The sequence below is a fragment of the Oncorhynchus nerka genome, linkage group LG9b (assembly GCF_034236695.1).
Source record: "Oncorhynchus nerka isolate Pitt River linkage group LG9b, Oner_Uvic_2.0, whole genome shotgun sequence".
NCBI lineage: Eukaryota > Metazoa > Chordata > Actinopteri > Salmoniformes > Salmonidae > Oncorhynchus > Oncorhynchus nerka.
In genome coordinates, this window is record NC_088424.1 from 19,280,299 (window position 1) to 19,290,106 (window position 9,808).

General features: G+C 38.4%; 1 long non-coding RNA gene across 1 annotated transcript; it reads right to left on the bottom strand.

Moving 5' to 3' along the window:
• Positions 1-764: 764 nt before the first annotated feature.
• Positions 765-4,259, bottom strand: LOC135565687 (uncharacterized). Its single transcript, XR_010461787.1, has 2 exons — positions 3,990-4,259; positions 765-3,120 (listed from the first exon to the last, which is right to left on the bottom strand). It is a non-coding gene; the product is annotated as an uncharacterized LOC135565687 (long non-coding RNA).
• Positions 4,260-9,808: the final 5,549 nt, after the last annotated feature.

Consider the following 9,808-nt stretch of genomic DNA (forward strand, 5'->3'; position numbering starts at 1 on the left):
ATGTGTAATCCTTGGGTGGGCGAGTGAAATCGAATCTCCTCTCCTTCCTTAGTTGCCCATCGATCCGAATGGTCAAGGCGATGAGCGAGTCGAGATCTGTCGGTAGTTCCTGGGCTGCAAGCTCGTCCTTTACTTCCGCCGATACTCCATGCAGGAACATGTCGAATAGCGCTTCTGGGTTCCAGGCACTCTCAGCTGCCAACGTACGGAAATCCACTGCATAGTCTGCCACACTGCGGGAGTCTTGCCGAAGCTGAAGTAATTTCCGGGCAACCTCTACATTCACAGAATGTTACATCATAATGCAGTAGCTAGATAATCAATTAAAACAATATAGCAGGGTTCCCTAGCTGGCGGCCTGCAAGCCAAATTTGGCCTGCGGGTGGTTTTATTTGGCCCCCCAAGTTTTCAGATTTTTTTCATTTATTGTATACTTTTTTAAATGTTAATTGTTTGACATAAAAGGCACAAATAAAGGATATCAGCTACAAGTGATTTTAATTGATGAAATATGTTCCCAAGTATTCCCAAGCATCATAGAGAGACGTGATTGTATACGAATGTAAGCAAGGATTTAAATTATTATGTTTTATTCAAACATTATATCTGTTTGGCATTCTTGCGGTCAATTTCCAGTCTACAAATGATTAGTAAGTATGTTCCAGCCCCCCGACCATCCGCTCAAGAACAAATTGGCCTGCGGCTGAATCTAGTTGATGATCCCTGCAATACAGGATGACACAGTAAAACAAAACAAAGAAAGGGAGAATCAAGTGGTTTTATTTCAATGGAAAACAGATGGTGTTGATGTGGGTTGTGTTTTTTTTTATGGCGCTCACAGGTTTAGCAGAGGCAGCTGCCAGCTATATGTTTAACTTTCCATTCATACAGCCTTATTGGTATTCCCTGGAAAGCCTGACACATACAGTTCCTTCAAAAGTATTCATACACCATGACTTATTCCACATTGTGTTGTGTTACAGCCTTATTGCTCTCTAAGAGCTTTGCACACCAGGATTGTACAATATTAGCCCATTATTATTTTTTTAATTCTTCAAGCTCTGTCAGAGTGGTTGTTGATCATTGCTAGACAACTATTTTCAAGTCTTGCCATAGATTTTCAAGCAGATTTAAGTGACAACTGTTACACGGCCACTCAGGAACATTCACTGACTTCTTGTGGTTATTGTCTTAATCTCCCAGTGTCTGGTAGAAAGCAGACTGAATCAGGTTTTCCTCTAGGATTGTGCCTGTGCTTATCTCCATTCCGTTTCTTTTTTATCCTGAAAAACTACCCAGTCCTTAATGATTACAAGCATCACATAACATGATGCAGCTACAACTATGCTTGAAAATATGGAGAGGTGTACTCAGTAATCTGTTGTATTGGATTAGCCCCAAACATAACACTTTGTATTCAGGACAAGGTGAGTTGCTTTTCATTTTTTTGCAGTATTACTTTAGTACCTGGTTGTTGGTGATCCATCCTCAGTTTTCTCCTATCACAGCAATTAAACTCAGTAACTGTTTTAAAGTCACCATTGACCTCATGGTAAAATCCCTGAGCAGTTTCCTTCCTCTCCGGCAACTGGATTAGGAAGGACGCCTGTACCTTTGTAGTGACTCGGATTATTGATACACCATCCAAAGTGTCATCAATAACTTCACCATGCTCAAAGGGATATTCAATGTCTGCTTTAATTTTTCATCTACCAATAGGTGCCCTTCTTTACAAGGCATTGGAAAACCTCCCTGTTTTTTTGGTTGAATCTGCGTTTGAAATTCACTTCTCAACTCAGGGACCTTACAGACCAGTGATGAGGTAGTCAATAAAAAATCATGTTAACCACTCTTATTGCACACAAAGTGAGTCCATGCAACTTATTGTGTGACTTGTTTAGCAAATTTCTACTCCTGAACTTATTTAGGCTTGTCACAACAAAGATGTTTAATGCTTATTGACTCAAGAGATTTCAGCTTTTAATATGTTATTAATTAGATTTGTATTTTATTTTATTTTTTAACTTCTTATGGTATAGGGGGCAGCATTTTCACTTTTGAATAAATATTGTGCCCAATTTCAACTTCCTGCTACTCATGCCAAGAATATAATATATGCATAATATTAGTATATTTGGATAGGAAACACTCTGAAGTTTCTAAAACTGTTTGAATCATGTCTGTGAGTATAACAGAACTTATGTAGCAGGCAAAACCCCGAGGACTAACCGTTTAGATTTTCTTTTTGAGGTATCTGTCTGTTCACTGAGATCTCATTGGCAAACGATATGAACTTGTTTTCAGTTCCTACCGCTTCCACTGGATGTCACCAGTCTTTGGAATTTGGTTGAGGTTATTCATTTGTGCAATGAAGAAGTAGGGCCAACTAGGAACTGTGTAACACTGTTGAGAGTTGCGCAAGACTTGAAAAGTAGCTTGGTTTGTTGTCTTCCTGTATTGAACACAGATAGACCCGTCATCAATTTGATCGATTATTAACGTTTAAAAATACCTAAAGTTGTATTACAAAAGTAGTTTGAAATATTTTGGCAAAGTTTATAGGCAACTTTTGAAATATTTTGTAGTGACGTTGCGCATTTTGGAAGCTGTTTTTTTCTGGATCAAACGCGCCAAAGAAATTGACATTTTGGATATATATGGATGGAATTAATCGAACAAAAGGACCAATTGTGATGTTTATGGGACATATTGGAGTGCCAACAAAAGAAGCTCTGTGGAAAGGCTGAGGGGTATGAATACTTTCTGAAGGCTCTGTATCATGAATAAATCAATTTAGGGGTTAGTTGTTAGTGTTGTGCAGTCTACAAACTCAACATTGAAAACAATGTATTTGTAAAAATATCTAACATTTTCTTTTAACTCTACACTGAGTGTACAAGAACATTATGAACACCTTCCTAATATTGAGTTGCACCCCATTTTGCCCTTCGAACAGCCTCAATTCATCGGGGCATGGAATCTACAAGGTGTCAAAAGTGTTCGACAGGGATGCTGGTCCATGTTGATTCCAATGCTTTCCACAGTTGTGTCAAGTTGGCTGAATGTCCTTTGGGTTATTCTGGAAAGGACAACTGTTGTCTTCGAAGAGCTGATGAACACCTGAAAATATACAAATAAAGCTAATATATTAATGAAATCTTCCTCCATAGGTTACCAGTGTTTAAAGTTAGAACAGTTATGATGTTCACCAGGTTATGAATTCTCTTGGCTCATTAAGGTGTTTTCATCAATACAATTTACATTTGCAAAGAACGATACAGTTGCATATTTATAATAGCTTTGGTGGTGTAAAACTAAGTTGATGGGTCAGTGTTGGTAGGTTAATATGTTAGCACAGCAAGTACTGTCAAGTTACAGTGTTACAGACTACACATAGAAAGCCAAATAAAGCACCAATACAGGCAACTGCTATAATAATCGTAATAATAATAATAATACTGATAAATAGTCATAACTTTTATAGTTCTACAGTCCCTTTTTGAGGCTTGCACAATTGCAACGACAATTTCACAATGGAGACTGTTGTGTAACCTAATGGAAGAGGGGTTTACATTGGTTTGCAAGTCTAATACGTGTTTGAATGATTTACACATACTACAAAGAGGTATCATACAATAGTTGCAAGTAGCCGACTATGTATATATGTGCAACAAAACTGTAAGAATGCTAAATGGATGACAATAGTGATTTTAGACAGAGACCGCTACATTCTAGTCCAGGTCACAAGATATGAAAACTAGTTACATTTCACACATTGTCATGTTGTAATGTTTCATAATTTGTGTGAGGATTTAGTGTTCCATAAATTGAAATGTGCACAGCATACAATAGTGTGTAATTGGCAATTAGTTATTTATGCAAAAAAATAGACATTAGAATGATAATTCACCTTTGTCATTCTCATAACTTCCTCAACGTTTAAATAAGGCAAGCAAGTGTACGTAGCTAGGTTTTTCCTAAATATTTACCCACAAACAGCCATTTCTGCAGCTCCTGGCTGATCTTCAGGTGAGGTACTACTTATCCTACATGAGCTCCCCACTACCCCTTCTGAAGGACGGGTTGATTAGGCCCAAGTGAGCCCGTTGGCTCGTCCACTGCTTCTCACTCTTCAGCCACAACCAATGAGATGTTCTCTCTGCCTCCTGATCAGTTATATGACAGATCTTCTTTGTCTGTGCTCCTCCTCTAGACTTTCTATGTATAATAATGATACAATAGTTCCATCTAGTGTTCAACATTCTGCCCAACAAGGTGAAACCTTGACATGGCTTATATTTTCAAGGGTAAGTTACTAGTGAGAGTCAATAGGTGTCAGTAGAGACTCATCAATTTGCTCCCATTCCTTTAAATGACGCATGCGCCATGCCAACACTTTACAGGTGTCTGTGTAGTATAATTTCCGCACCAAACAGAATATACATATATATGTTTTAACCCTTTTAGGTCACAATTGCATATTTTGTTTGTGCTTCTTGTGTTAACAATTTGCATTTATTTTATATGAACAGATTGTGGTTTTCCAAAGTGCATGCAGGCAGAGTCAACTGTATTCATTACTAAAATGTGTACAACAATATATAATATAGGCCAGGGCTAACCCAAGTTTCATGTCCACACCCCGGCTCAACCCTAACCCTAGCCATAACCCTAGCTTCAATGTCCACACCCCAGATCAAGAATAAACCTAACCCTCAACCTAACCCTAATCCTAATCTTAACCCTAACCCTAGCTTCATATCCACACCCCGGATCAACACTAAACCTACCTCTCACCCTAACCCTAACTCTAACTTCGTGTCAACACCCCGGATCAACACTAACCGGAACCATAACCCTTTGTGATTTCCATTCTGCTTCCAGTATTGCCGGACCCTGAAATCAAGCAAGAATATTGTGCAGGACATATATATAATATATGTACTGGAGATGTATGCAACATCTAACTTAGTGTTTTGAAAGGTCTTATCATATGTTCATCTTCTTGTGTCTTTGTCTACGTTTTTCTGTGGTGTCTTCATGTCTCAATGTTAATAACATGACTTATTATATATTGACAATAAAATACATCAAAGCAAGCATGTGATTGTATAATTGAGGGTGTGATCTATTTTCCATGCTGATACCCCCTCGACCACGTTTGCAGACCTTATGCACACTCTTCTCGATGCGTTGCAAAGCATGCTTTGCCCTCATTTTCTGTCAACGCCCACACACACATCCTGTCACAGGCACAGCTTGAGGTGGAAACAACCACATACGCCTCTGACGCAGTCAGCCAGCATCAGACCATTTTACACAGCTCAATACTGAGACCACATCCCGTGGAAATAATCATGCAAAACCCAACCCCAATGTTATTCCACCCCACCTACCCATTTTGAGCTGTAAATCAGCACAGAGACTAAACAACTTAGTGGTTTCAGAAAATAAAATCTGCCTCCATAGTTTACCAGTGTTTAATGTTAGAACAGTTATGATGTTCACCAGGTTATGAATGCTCTCGGGTCATTAGGGTGTTTTCATCAATACAATTAGAATTTGCAAAGAACGATACAGTTGCATAATAGCTTTGTTGGTGCAAAACTAAGTTGATGGGTCAGTGTGTGTAGGTTCATTCATAGGTTAGCACAGCATTTACAGTGTCATTGTAGTGCTACAGAGTACACATGGCCAAACAAAGCACCAAAACAGGAAACTGTTATAATAATTATGAATAGTGATAACTTTTATAGTTTTTTTTTTTTAACCTTTATTTAACTAGGCAAGTCAGTTAAGAACAAATTCTTATTTTCAATGACGGCCTAGGAACAGTGGGTTAACTGCCTGTTCAGGAGCAGAACAACAGATTTGTACCTTGTCAGCTCGGGGGTTTGAACTTGCAACATTCCGGTTACTAGTCCAATGCTCTAACCACTAGGATACCCTGCCGCCCAACAGTACCTGTTGAGGCTTGCACAATTTCAAAACAATTTCACAATAGAGACTATTTTGTCATCTTAACAGAAGAGGCGTAGTTTAAGAAGTCAAATCTGCAGGCAGACTATGAAATATATGTTTACAGTATAAATCAAGCTAGCCATGAGATTCAGAATGCAAAGTCCCAGTATTATGTGGATGCTCTCAATGAAAATGTACATCACCCCAAAAAACTCTGTAAAGTTCCTCAAGATCTGGACTCATCAAGAAGATGTAAAACAAAATCCTGTTTTAATGGTATAGATACAGACAATGGAATCTGCTTTGAACAACTGAAAACAGTTGGGCATTTTAATACATTTTTTACAACTATTGTTACCCCACCAGTTTCTAAACTACCTACTGTACAACATTTGTAAATTACAAATTTGAGACCGTGTCTGTATCAGAGGAGAAGGTAACAAAATGATGTTCTCATTGTGTGCAAACAAGTCAACTGGCCTGGATCAGATCCCAGCCAGATTCTTGAAAGATAGTACAGGTGTCACCTACAAAACCATTACCCACATTGTAAACCTGTCTATAAACCAAGAAGAATTGTAGATCTGAGGTAGGGAACTACAGGTCTGTCTCAATTCTGACCACAATATCCAAGGTCTTTGAAAGGTTCTTTATGATCAGGTTGAGGAGTATCTCATTCAGCATAACCTACTGTATGAATACCAGTCAGGGTTCTGCGCAGCCAAATCTACAGACACATGCCTTACTCATTTCTTTTATCACATCAGATTGGAAAATGAGAAAGGACATTATACTTGCATGGTAATGCTTGACCTTCACAAAGCCTTTGACACCGTAGACCATGCCTTTACTGATGTTTAAACTGTGTATGGGACTAAACAAAACCGCTGTGAATTGGTTTAGGTCGTACCTTACAGGGGGATCCCAGGCCTGTGACCTTACAAGGGGATCCCAGGCCTGTGACCTTACAAGGAGATCCCAGGTCTGGGATGTTGATGGGACCCTATTAGAGGCTAAGGAGATTACTTGGGCCTCTTTTGTTTCTTATTTATGTTAATGACATGCCAGCAGCAGTAAAACGCTAACTACTACTATATGCTGATGACTCTGTGTTGCTGTTGTCCGGGAAGGATACCTCACAGATTGAAGAGATACTTGGTAGGGAGTTGGAGTCTGTGATCTGTCACTCACAGATCTATGCTTGTGGAGTTATATCCAAGAGTGCCAGTAAACTCATATTTCTCTACCGCAGAACAAATCAGTTTTACATCAAAATACAAAAAAACTGACAACACGGATACAGTGTCATTTTGACTATGCCTGATCTGCGTGGAACAGTGGGCTGACGACAAAATGAAAGAATAAGATGCAGGTTGTGCAAAACAACGTCATTAGATATCTGCTAAATGTACCCTCCAGAACACATGTTGGAGGAAATTCATTCTTAGCAGTGGGTCTGTTGCCATATAGCTCAGGGTGGAACAGCTGTAGCGTAACCATATAAACTGGGTGGTTCAAGCCCTGAATGCTGATTGGCTGACAGATGTGGTATTTCAGACAGTATGCCATAGGTATGACAAAACATGTATTTTTACTGTTCTAATTACGTTGGTAACCAGTTTATGATAACATTAAGGCACCTCAGGGTTTTCTGATATAAGGCCAATATACCACAGCTAAGGGCTGTTCTTAGGCACGACGTAATAAGACCCCCTTGGGCCTTATTGTTTAAGTATAAGCATCTTAGTGGTACTGCTTCTGACTACTTAGGCTCACAGATAGCTATGGTTCATATTCCTGTCCATAACACAAGAGCCAGCATGCACAGCTGTAAGGTACCAAGGGTCAATAGTGAGACTTGTTCTTCTACACTGGTGTTCTGTTGTGGAATAGGTGGAAGGTAGCTTAGCAGGTAAGAGCTTTGGGGCAGTAACCGAAAGGTCACTGGTTTGAATCCCTGGGCCGACTAGGTGAGAAATCTGTTGATGTGCCCTTGAGCAAGGCACTTAGACCTAATTGCTCCTGTAAAAGTCGCTCTGGATAAGAGTGCCTGTTAAATGTAAATGAATAGCCTCCCACTGCCTATTCAATTGTCCCAGGACAGGTCAGAGCTCTTTGGAGAAAGTTGAGTATCACTTAGTGTCAATGACAGGCATTTATGCCTCTGCTACAAGAGAAAGGTACAGGCAGAGGTCTGGCCTTAAGGCCATCTTAGTATTATAGTTTTATTGATAAGGACATAGATTTATTGATGTATAATTCCTTTAGAGTCCAGGAGGACAAATAAAGATATTAGGATAGGTTGACTGAATCTTTACTTTTTTAGTTATTTAGTTATTCTATGGTGTATGATGCTATTTTGTACTGTGGGGATTACTGTTGTTTTCTTGTTTTTTTGTCTGTTTTGTGTGTAATCCATCGGGGACCAAGTTGGAGAAAAGTGAGTTTTGTGTTATCCCTGTGTTGTACTCAGAGCATTATACCCAAATCAATCAATCAATCAATCAGTAGTTACAGTGTGCAGGGGAATATTAAATAGATGATTAAAGGGATTAAAGTAATGTCAGGAATTAAACATACCTTGAATCAAAAGGATGAGCAAAAGCTTACGTCTTAAGATACATAAAAGTAAACTATTGCCACTGGATACACAGCCCAGTCGGTAAAGTGGAGGCCATGGGATGAGGGAATTCATCTGAACTGATTCTACTCAAAACTATTTAATATGCTTTAATTTAGAAGATTTATGGCACATATTTTGAACTACGGTAGGAATAATCCTGAAGATAATGCTGGAGGCAAAATTGTAAAACTCAGGTCATTCATTATGCAAGCATGTTACATAGGGCATTAATTATGAAATCTTAGTCTAGAGACGGTAAATATCCTCATGTAAGTTAAATACACAGACTCAAATGTTACAGTGTACCAGCTGAGTAATCAATTAAAACAATACAGGATGACAATGTAAAACAAAACAAAGGAAATGTAAGTGGTTTTATTTGGATGGAAAACAGGTGGTGTGGATGTGGGTTGTGGATATATTTATGGAGCTCACAGGCTTAGCAGAGGCAGCTGCCAGCCATGTGTTTAACTTTCCATTCACACAGCCTTCTTGGTAGACCCTGGAAAGCCTGACACATATAATGACTAAATCAACTTGGGGTTTAGTTCTTAGTGCTGTGCAAAAATTGGGTGTCTACAAACTTAACATGAAAACAACTTGACTGATGGAACTATATATTGTAACTGTCCTTATTAAACCTTGAGTACAATGTATTATTCCTATTATTCATAAAGTATGTACACTATATATGCTACTATGAAATGGGATTGATTGAATTCATAAACATCTACTGTATACATTACAAAATATGAGCATTGTAAGCATGTATTTTTATGTATAAAGCATTTATACATTAGTATTTTAGTACATAAGCATGTCTCAGACAGTTTTAATTGCCCTCAGCACATATTTTGCTTTAGACTTATGACTGAGTGATGAATGATTGAGATTAATATATTTACTGTAGATCGCATGTACTTGATTCTAGGCAGCCACCCACACAAAGTTCCACAAACAGGTATAACAGTTTGAATTTAAAATGAAGGCTTTTTCCACTTTCTTCTTTGTGTGTGGGAGCAGACAGACTTGAGTAAGATTTGAAGACATCAGGAGAGAAAAATATTCCATAAAATTAATTTATTTCATTAATATTTTAAAAATTATTTGGATTCTTTGTTTCCACCAATCTGTGTCTGTGAGGACAGTGATTTAACTGGCAGTCCAAAGAATTAACAAATTCTTATGAATAAAACTTAAAGAGCTTCAGACCTCTAGAATGTA